Here is a 10,601-nt window from a genome sequence, read left to right on the forward strand (position 1 = left end):
CTTCGATAACAGGCAGGGCCCAGGAGACATGATAACTCATGGCAGTGTGTTGTCCCAAATGGGATCCTGGCACACAAGGACACTAGGGGGAAAGCTATTGGAATCCAAATGAGGTCATGAGGTCAGTTAATAGCAATGAACCAATGTTAATTACTTAGTTTTCTTTTTAAGTTTATTTATTCGTTTTGAGAGAGAGAAAGAGAGAGAGCACCAAGGAAGGGCAGAGAGAGGGGGAGAGAGAATCCCAAGCAGGCTCCGCAATATCAGTGCAGAGCTTGACGTGGGGCTCGAACCCATGAGTTGTGAGATCATGACCTGAGCTGAAACCAAGAGCCAGACACTTAACCAACTGAGTCACCCAGGCGCCCCTAATTTCTTAGTTTGGATAAACTTACCCCACTTCTAGAAGCCATCCCAGTAGGGGAAACTGGGTGGAGGGTGTTTGTGAACTCTGTATTATCTCTGCAATTTCTCTGTACATCTTTAATTATTCCAAATTTTAAAAAATGTATATAAAACACACTGAAATTTTAGGAATAAAAATATAATCATAGAAATTAAAATAAAACTGATGATATATAGATTGAAGACTCTACTCATAAAGAATGAGTTGGGGAAATATATAAAGCAAACACTGACAGAATTATTAAGAGAAAACATAGTGGGAGAATTTAACTCATCTGTATCCGAAATGAAGAGTTTAAGCAGACCAAAAAGTGATAAGAATAGTTTTACTTACAACTTAGTCAACAACCTTAACTCAATTGAGAATATATCTTCTTTTGTGGTATTAAAGGAACGCCCAAGAAAGTCTCAAATATAGCATTAAATATTGTTTCATGGATATGTAACACTGTGCACCTTTTATCATCAACATTAAAATGTTATTTCTTGTTTTGTGTTTTCATTCCTACTGCTGGATAGTTTCCATCCTGTACAAACTACACTTGATTTAATAGATCTCCCATTCACGGTCGTTTAGATGATTTCTCATTATTTTCCTATTTCTTGACCCTTGCATTAAATTAGAAATCTGCAAATCCATCTCGAGACATGGTGTCTACAAAAGTATCTCCCACGTGTGCACAAGTATATACTTACCAGAACAAATACTGCAGCATTGTGATTTTCTCCTTCGCTAGTGGTTGGCTCAGTGTCGTGGGAATTTTTGTTGCCCCGTGGAGTCCCTGGCAGGAGTCACGGGCTACGGGCATGTCCTGGTGTAGATGTGCTGGTGGATTCCAGACGTCAGCAGCCAGAGCCCTTGGTCAGTTATGCTCCATGTGAGCCAAGGCTTGTGAAGCACATTCCTGTGGCCGCCCCAGGCACCATTTTTAGGATGCACCATACATCTTGAATTAATGGCTTTGTTGTGGCACGTGTCCCCTGCGAGGCTATGTTTTGATAGAATACATGATTTGAGGACCAAGGGGTCAAAGCAGGAGTGGCCTTGTTCACCACCACTCCCAGGGATGCACTAGGGAATCTGTGTGTTCTTTCCATCCCACACGGTTCTAGGTTCGATGGGTCTAGAGGTCTTGGCTTCCAGAGGGAAGATGTTTCCAAATAGGGGCACAGGAAGAGTTATGCTAAACTGTAAACTATGGCTGCTACCTGATCATTTGGGACAACTTGGGCCAGAACACCGGTAGGATCTTGGCCAGACTTATTTTGCACAGGATATAAGTCAATAGGGGTTACCCCACTGAAGACTTCAAACAGAATGGATGATTTTCCATGAGCATATATGCTTCAAAACACTCAAAGCAACAATTCACAAAACTAAAGGAAAATTAAATTAACAACCAGGGTTGGAGATTTGCATATACCCTTCTCAGGACCCGATAGAGCAAGCAGAATATTAGATTACAGGAGAACTATCATAATTACTCGGTGTTCCTCTCTTAACACCCAACCCACTGCATGTGCAGACCACCCATCGTGGATCCTTTGCATCCCTGCCGTGGGAATCAAAGACGTGGAGCTGGTCCCCAACCAAAGAGGAGCTTTGGCTGGTGCTTTTGTAGTGACTAATAAAGTCCTATGTTTCTGACCCAAGAGTCTTCTCCCAGCACCAATGAAACAGTTGAGGCTAACTTGCAAAAATTAAAATAAAATTCCAGACCCTACACAGTTTTGGACACAGGCCCAGAGCATTCATCTACTCAGACATTGCCATCCCAAATTTCAGACCCCACTCTTTCCCCATCAGGTGTCCACTTCTCCTGTGCCGTTCTCCTCTTGAATCTGGGCTGGCCCTGTGAGTCATCGCTGGCCAGTAAAATGTGGTGGCAGTGACACTATGTGTCTTCTGAGACTAGGTCAAAAGATACCTTGTAGTTGCTGCCCACGGGGGTTAGAACACCTGCTCTAGGGGACAAGAAGACCAACTACCTTTGAGAGGGCCCTAAGCCAGCCACGTGGAGTGGCTGAGTGGGGAAAGAGATGCCAGACCAGAGCCCATTGAAGCTTAGATGCCAGTCATGTGAGTGGACAATCCTTCAAACGGTTCCGATGAATTCAGCCCCAGCCACCATATGAGGGTAACTGCGTTAGAGAAACCCAATAAGAATGATGAGGCTGAGCCCAGTCCACTGTGAACACCATCAGATGTCGTAGTAAATTGTTGTTTTGAGTCACGGAGATCAGAGATTGTTTGTCACACAGCAATACATGGTAGGAACAGGGAAGGAAGGAGGCAGGATCGGGAAGGGAGCTAAGCCAGGATGCGCAGGTGAAGCCTAGTTCAGCCCAACTCTGCAGAGAGCTCTTAGGTGGAAACTGTTCTGTGATTCTCCGAATTGCCTCAAAACAAGGGAGCATGACTTTGGCATTCAACCTCCCCTACCCAAGAGGCAGTCATTGGCCAAGGGGTGTCTTAGGAAGCATGAATAATTGCTGTCAGCTGGGTATTAGAAAAATCTTATTTCTGGGGCACCTGGGTGGCTCAGTCGGTTAAGCAGCCAACTTTGGCTCAGGTCATGATCTCATGGTTCATGAGTTCAAGTCCCACACTGGGCTCTGTGCTGACAGCTCAGAGCCTGGAGCTTGATTCAGATTCTGTGTCTCCCTCTCTCTCTGCCCCTCCCCTGCTTGCACTCTGTCTCTCTCTCTCTCTCAAAAATAAACATTAATTTTTTTTAATTTATAAAAAAAAAATCTTATTTCTGCAAACAGGCGCTATATATATATATATATATATATATATATATATATGAAATATTTAACAGCCAATATAGCATAGGCAGCAGCCAATGAGAATGGAGTTCAGCTGGGGTCTAGAGCAGATCTTCAGGCCAGCTGGGGCCAGGAAGCAAGGTGGCAAGGGGGGGGGGGAGCAGTGGTGGGGAGAGAGGGGAGAGGCGACAAACCCCAGGGTGCCTCAAGACAACAGCCACTTTCCAAATGATCCAGATGTATTCCAGTATTCAGGGACCAGTGTTGCTGTACCAATGGGTCCTGGCTTGAATACATCACCTGGAGTAGAGCGTCTTTAACAACTCTGAGGCCACAGCATACATCATTTGCTGCCCCACTTTCTTCAGTTTAACAGTATATTACGAGCATTTTCCCACATTGGGCACTTTCTGTGTTTATCTCTCTGCTTCCAGAAAAGATTGGAGGCTGTTTAGTTTTGAGCCAGAATAAGAGCGTGGAGGGACTCTTCAGGCTACAGAAAATTCTGAACAACCTGCTCCCTAACCGTGTGTTCATACGTCTGTTTGGTTCACTGCTGGACTTTACATCTTTCCATCGTGCCTGGAGTACTGGACACAGGAAATAAATACCCGTTGAATAAATGAAGAAAGAGGTCAACGCTAACGTAGTCAAAACAATAAGGGTGGGGAGAAGAACTAATTTGTACTTTTCATTTTATGATTACTTGCGTAAGTAACTCAAAGGACTATAAAAAGAACTAGGAGCTGCACGGAGGTATTCCCCGGCGGTCTGTCCTACAATTTTTCATCTGATCAACACACAAAAGGGCAGTGGTTTCCTGCTTTCTGCTTGAGTTCTGTGTAGATCTTGGTAGGAACGAAGATAATGTGTGTGCATATCTTGGCACTTAAATAAATGCTCAGTATAGGTAAAACTTGCCTCCTAGGAAATCCATAACTTTATTTTTTATATTTTTTTAAATGTGTATTTTTGGGGGGAGGGGAAACAGGGGAAGAGAGAGACAGAACACAGAATCTGAAGCAGGCTCCAGGCTCTGAGCTGTCAGCACAGAGCCCGACATGGGGCTTGAAGCCAGAAACCCTGAGATCATGACCTGAGCCGAAGTCGGATGCTTAACCAACGGAGCCACCCAGGTGCCCTGACTTTAAATAAAAATTTGAAAGAGAAAAAAAAAAAACCTGTGAAACGTTTATTTTTAAAAATTTTAAGTTTGAAAGGAGCTATTTTTCTATTATTGTTCAAGAAAATGCCATATTTCTTCTACTATTAATAACTTGAGTTCTGTTTTCCCTAGAAAATTATAGTTTTCTATTAGATTTGTGTGGGCTAGTCAAGTTTCTCCCCACTGTCCTTCTTTTTTTTGGGTTTTGTAGGACCCCACAGAGGGAACTGTAACTCAGTGGTCTCCACTCGGCCTTTGAAATTCATGAACTCCTAGGAAACCCAGACCCGATTCTGCCCTAAATGTTTATGCCGTGCTGTTGAGCACGGACCATTCCAGAGGGAACTTGAGACTCTGGGGAACCGGGGTTCCCTTCTGAAGCACGAGGCCTTTTATCCGACTCTGCAGCCCGGACTTGCGGGAGATGCGCACGTCTCGATTCATGTCCAGGCATTGTCAGGTTGTCTGGAAGAAACCTGCTGAGCTGGGCTAAAGTGTGAGCCCCACAAAAGTCAATATTTTCCACTCTTCCTTTGTCCTCAGTGTGTATAAAAGGGCTTTCTAGTATATACCCCTTTTATTGAGGGTGAATGCTGGCAGAGAAAAGTGGCTTTCATCGTTTATCCTTCTGCGGAGAGTAGAATGAAGAAACACAGACAACTTGTTTTAGACTTCAGCAGATCCTTTCTTTAGATTCTATTATTTTATTAAAAACCCTGAATAGAAACGCAGGGGCAGAAAAATAAAAGTACAGCATATGCGTACAGAGGTCACGTTTCTTGGAGCGCGTTAGTTTTAATTAACTTTGTCCTCGATCATGCGATGTGCAGTCCTCAGCTTCGATGCTAGATTCTCCCTCTGATAAGAAGAGGTAGTGAATCCGGCAAGAGGCTCATTACCATAGGCTTAAAGCCTTATGCCATTCCTGGTACAGACAAGATGCTCAATAAATACCTGCGGAGAGAAATGAGAATTAAAAACCTGAGAACACCGCAACTGTCATCTGTTAAAAAAGAAAAAAAAAGATAACTGAGTAAATTTGCAGGTCTAATTAGCTTTATTAAACAATTCATGAATGAGACAGCATTCCTTCTACTAACTAGAAAGGGGGGTCCACGGAGCTAAAGGAAATAAAGGTTTTCAAAGGCAGAAAGAGGGCATAAAAATGGAAGAAAAGAATGTATTAGCATAGACTGCACTGTTTAGGCAAAGTTGCCCTCCTAAGGGGAGCAAAGGGGTCTCTCCCTTTCCTTTAAGGTCCTAACACCAACAAACGTCCTGTAATGACCAGGAAGTTCTGTGGACTGGTTGAAGGTTACATTTCCAAGGTTTGGAACTGCAGTTAGGTTAGATGTTAAGGCTTGGACTACTGATTTGGGGCCTTAACCCAAGTGACTCCTTTTGGGGCTGTGGTTTTCTTTCGAATGTGTCAAAAGACCTGAGTTCTAAGGCTGATTCAAATTTATTTCTCTAATCTGAAAAACAAATAGCACTGGATTGGATGATGACATCGGTTAACTTCAGTATTTTTCTGTGTGTCAGGGATGGGTTGCTGGCTTAAGCCTTTTATTTACGTATTTATTTGAACAAGGCTTTTGTGACAGCTCTGAGGCCGCCCTTGAAATAGTGTGCTAAATCAAAACACCTCTACACTTGAGACTCTTCCCTGGACAGAGTAAATATCTTTTCAGTTTATGGTTCATATAAGGAATAGGTTTTTGTGTGTGTGTGTGTGTGTGTGTGTGTGTGTGTTTTGATATAGTATTTTAAGTCAGTATTTTTCTAGACCTTTTAATTCTATACTAAAATAATCCTGAACTCTGCACAAATGATCGTCAATGGTGTAGCGTAGCTACTTTTCCTTTTTTTTTTTTTAAATGTTTATTTATTTATTGTGAAACAGAGCACAAGCTGGGTGGGGCAGAGAGAGAGGGAGAGAGAATCCCAAGCAGGCTCCAGGCTCAGCACAGAATCCGATGAGCAGCTTGATCTCCCGACTGAGAGATCATGACCTGAGCAGATATCAAGAGTCAGACACGCAAATGACTGAACCACCCACGTACTCCTGCTTTTTGAATGATAGGGTTAGCTATATTAAATGATTACGTAGATTCCTTGCTTGAGTATTTCTCAGATCCCTTATTTTCTAAGCAAGAACAGTCTAGCTGCTTGGAACCACACTGGGCAGGTTGAGGCCACGACTTACTCGAGGCCAGTATTTGTCTTTTCCCTTGAGGGATTAGGACCATGGGGGCGAGCACAGTCTAGCCCAGTCAGCTACTTTTCCTGCCACAATTGTTGTAACCTTTTTATGTTTTAAAGAATTTCAGGCTTAGGGGCACCTGGGGGGCTCAGTCAGTGAAGCATCGACTCTTGATTTCAGCTCAGGTCATGATCTCAGAGTTGGTGAGATCGAGCCCCTGCGTCAGGCTCCACCCTATCAGCCCAGAGCCTGCTTGGGATTCTCTCTCTCTCTCTCTCTCTCTCCCTCCCTCCCTCTCTCTGCCCCTCCCCCACTGGGCACGCAAGTGCGCACTCTCTCTCAAAAAAGTAAACATTAAAAAAATTAAAAAATAAGAATTTCAGGCTTATAAAAAAGTACAAAAATAGTACAAAGAATTCCTACTAGCCATTCCCAGATTCCCGAAATGTTAACATTCACCACATTTATCATTTCCTCTCTACCTACATGAATGGATATGTGTGTGCCTGGGTTTTTTCCCTGAAAAATGTGACAGGAAGTTGTAAACGTGACATTCCTTTACCCTAAACCCTTTAGTGTGTATTTCCATAGTACAATAATCCAAGTAAGGGATTCACATTTATCTAGCCTTCTTTTTTTTTTTTAATTTTTTAAAATTTTTATTTATTTTTGAGAGAGACACAGAGCACGAGTTAGGGGAGGGGCAGAGAGAGAGGGAGACACAGAATCCGAAGCAGGCTCCAGGCTCTGAGCTGTCGGCACAGAGCCCGATGCGGGGCTCGAACTCACAAACCGTGAGATCGTGACCTGAGCCAAAGTCAGACGCTTAACTGACTGAGCCACCCGGGCGCCCCTCTTTTTGCTTTTTACATGAAAGGCAGCATACTGGATTAGTTTCCCAAAGTTGTCATAACAAAGCACCACAAACCAAGTGGCTTAGAAAACGGACACTTTTTGTCTCACAGATCTTGAGGCTAAGAAGTCCAGGTCAAGGTGGTGGAGGGCTACACTCCCTATGAAGGCAATAGGGAAGGATATGATTCAGGCCTCTCTCCCAGCTCCTGGTGGCTTCCTGGCTTGTGGCCACAGAGTTCCAGTCTTCACACAGCATTCTCCTATGTGTACCTCAGTCCAAATTTTCTCATTTTCTAGGACACGCCTTACTCTAGTATGACTTCATCTTTTTTTAATATTTAACTATTTTTGAGAGAGAGAGAGAGAGAGAGAGCAGGGAAGGGCAGATAGAGAGGGAGGAAGAGAATCCCAAGCAGGTTCCAAGGTGTCAGTACAGAGCCTGATGTGGGGCTTGAACCCGTGAACTGTGAAATCATGACCTGAGCTGGAGTCGGATGCTTAAAGGACTGAGCCAACCCAGGCGCCCATAGTATGACTTTATCTTAACCAAATGTAGCTGCAATGAGTATTTCCAAACACGGTCATGTTCTGAAGTTCTGGGGGTTAGGACTTCAGCCTAGGAACTTTGGGAGGACACAAGTCAACCCATAACACATACTATGAATGTGCTTTTGTAGTTGCTTTTTGTCACTTAACAATATAACCTGCAAATCATTCCGTATCAGCTCATAGGAATTTTCTTCACTCTTTTTTGTTTTTTATTCACAGATGCAGTGTTGCATTGTGTAGATAGAATATAATTTACTCAACTACTCTTCCACAGAGAGCTGTTAAACGGTTTCAAATATTTTGCAGTTACAAACAATGCTGCAGTGATAGGATTGTGTATGTGCATTTCACATTGCAGAAGAATATCTTCAAATTCCTAGAAGTAAAATCGATGGGTCAGAAAGTAGAAGCACGTGTACCTTTGTTAGACATTACCAAACTCCCCTCCAAAAAGTTGTAAAAAATCTTGATTTCCATTAGTGTGTATAGCATTATTTACCCATGGCATTTCCAATAGAACCTATTGTCTAGCTTTTCTGTTTGTTTCTTTTTTTTTTTTTTTTAAGGTTACTTATTATTTTGAGAGACAGACAGTGTGTGTGCAGATGTGAGCGCAAGTGTGGGAAAAAGAGAGAGGGAGAGAATCCCAAGCAGGCTCCACACTATCAGCACGGAGCCTGACGCAGGGCTCGAATTCACAAACTGCGAGATCATGACCTGAGCCAAAGTCAGAGGCCTAACCAACTGAGCCACCCAGGCGCCCCTGTTTTTGACAATTTGAAGGGAAAATGACCTCTCTGTAGTTTTAGATTACATTTCTCTAGTTATGAGTAAGGTTGGCAATCTCTTCCTTGGCCCATTTTTCTTTTTCTTTTTTTTTTTAATTTTTTTATTTTTTTAAATGTTTATTTATTTTTGAGACAGAGACAGACAGAGCATGAACAGGGGAGGGGCAGAGAGAGAGGGAGACACAGAATCCGAAACGGGCTCCAGGCTCTGAGCTGTCAGCACAGAGCCCAACGCGGGGCTCGAACTCACGGACCGTGAGATCATGACCTGAGCCGAAGTCTGATGCCCAACCGACTGAACTTTTTGGGTTTTTTTCCTTCCTGTATATCCAAGTTTCCATTACAAGAATGTGGTAGGGTCCCCTCCCTAAGGAGAAAAGAAAAAGAGAGAAAAGAAAAAACAACAACAACAAAACTTCAAGGTAACCTGGCTATGTGCCTACGTGACAACATCCCTCATGACCTTGTAAACTGAGACTACTTAATCAGACTACATGTTTGTGTGTGTTACCATATACGGGAGACAAAGAAAGAGAAAATGTCTAAAAAAACTATGCTACGGGATGTTCAGGACTCAGTTCTTTGGGTACAAACCAAAAGAATAAAAGCTGCTTCCTGGAAAGAAAAGCCTCAGTGTCACCACATTCTGTGTGCGAATCCTGCTCCAAGAAAATCAAGGACCCAGATCTGTCACAAACAGGGCAAAAGGCATGTAAAAAATTCTAAACAAAGTTGACCAAAACAGATCAGACAATATATTAAAGAGATAAGACATCATGAGTAAGGAGGGTTTATCCTAGAAATGCAAGATTATTTCAACATTCAAAAATCAGTCAGTGTAGCTCACTGCTCACAAACTAGAAAAAAACCCATATGATCATCTATCTCAGTAGATTAAAAACACACAGACTTAACAAAATCAAACTCCTGGTTCCAAAAATTCCCAAATTAAAAAATGGACAACTCCTGCAAAGTAGGAAGGCAAAGGAACTTCCTCAACCCTGTAAAGGGAATCTGTGAAAGACCCACAGCTAACGTCACAGCTAATATTGAGGGACCAGATGCTTCTCCCTGAAATGCAGAACCAGACAAGGAAGATGGCTCTTACCACTTCCATCCAACATTCTGCTGGGAGTAGGGTTTCTCAACCTTGGCAACATTGACATTTTCACCTGGGTAATTCTTTGGTTTGGAGGCTGTCCTGTGCACTAGAAGGTATTTAGCAGCATCCCTGATCTCTACCCATTGGATGCTGGTAGTAATCCCCCCTCCCAAATCATGACAGCCAAAAATGTCTCCCTGGGACAAAACTGCCCCTTGATGGAGAACCAATGGACTGGGCTCTGGCCGGTGTAAGCAGGCAGGAAAAAGAAAGCAAAGACACCCAGACTGAAAAGCGCGAAGCAATTCTGCCTTGATTTGCACATGTGGGGACTCACTTGGATGCCCAGAATTGGTATAAAGATTAAAGTGAAAACATTCAAGCTAAAGAAGACGCAGGAACAAATCTTATCTGAACTCTCCTTACCTGAAAACAGAGCCTCCAGAAAATACAGCTGCCATTAAGCACTCCTCTGAGGGAGTTTCCTAAGAATGCAGCTGCCAGGGAAACAGACTGCCCCAATTCCCATGAGCATCACAAAGCCCAATAGAACTTTCTCATAAAGCCCCAAACTCCCCGCCCTACTTCATTAGGTTTGGTATATGAACCTTTCATCTCTAGCTCTTTAGTGAATTACGCACTACTGAGTACTTCCGCGTGTACAGACAACACATGAAAACAAGCCTTATTTTTCCTCCTGTTAATCTATTAAAAAAAAAATTTAATGTTTATTTATTTTTGAGAGAGAGACAGAGCATGAGT

The 10,601-nt window shown here is 43.0% G+C and overlaps 1 long non-coding RNA gene across 1 annotated transcript; it reads right to left on the minus strand.

The window, feature by feature from the left end:
• Positions 1–5,104: 5,104 nt before the first annotated feature.
• On the minus strand, positions 5,105–10,362 carry LOC123582592. The gene is made up of 2 exons (XR_006704474.1): positions 10,266–10,362; positions 5,105–5,296 (listed from the first exon to the last, which is right to left on the minus strand). It is a non-coding gene; the product is annotated as an uncharacterized LOC123582592 (long non-coding RNA).
• Between the last annotated feature and the right edge of the window lie 239 nt (positions 10,363–10,601).

Source organism: Leopardus geoffroyi, chromosome B1 (assembly GCF_018350155.1).
Source record: "Leopardus geoffroyi isolate Oge1 chromosome B1, O.geoffroyi_Oge1_pat1.0, whole genome shotgun sequence".
NCBI lineage: Eukaryota > Metazoa > Chordata > Mammalia > Carnivora > Felidae > Leopardus > Leopardus geoffroyi.